General features: G+C 32.0%; 1 non-coding gene across 1 annotated transcript; it reads right to left on the bottom strand.

Annotated features, from left to right (window-relative positions):
• Positions 1-440: 440 nt before the first annotated feature.
• Positions 441-507, bottom strand: Smp_tRNA_01388_Gln_TTG.1.1. The gene has a single exon. It is a non-coding gene (tRNA).

The following is a 507-nucleotide window of genomic DNA, read 5'->3' as shown; positions in this document are numbered from 1 at the left end:
AGGGAGTCACTCTATTGAAAAAAAATAACAGTTGGTTGAGAGACTAGTAATAAATCATAGATCCCAGTTCATTGTTGCAACAGAACACTTATGATTAAATAACAAAAGACCTATTTTACAAGCATAATATAAGCATAAATACAATTAAAGAAATTAATTAATATCGAATATAATTGAAATGAACAAATAAGGCTTTTTCAATGACACTTAAAAATTCATATTTCTATTATGATAAAATTGACATTTCCGGTAATTAAAACAAAACAAATTTTTTAACATTCGAATTTTCATTCTTTTGTTCACATTTTATTTGAATGCTAAAATTTTTTCTATGTACATAAACTCTTAATAAGCAAAGATGGATGGTGGCAAGCAGTGGACGCGCATTTCGTCCTATTTGGGGCTCGTCAGCTGGATGTACCTGCATCTCAGAGTTGATGTTCACTCTGGGACTCGAACCCAGTACCTTTCGCTTCAAACGCCATCACGTTATCCACTTAGCTACTG

Source organism: Schistosoma mansoni, chromosome 1, assembly GCF_000237925.1.
Source record: "Schistosoma mansoni strain Puerto Rico chromosome 1, complete genome".
Lineage (NCBI taxonomy): Eukaryota > Metazoa > Platyhelminthes > Trematoda > Strigeidida > Schistosomatidae > Schistosoma > Schistosoma mansoni.
The sequence above is the reverse complement of the archived record's forward strand: the minus strand, read 5'-3'. Positions and strand labels throughout refer to the sequence as shown.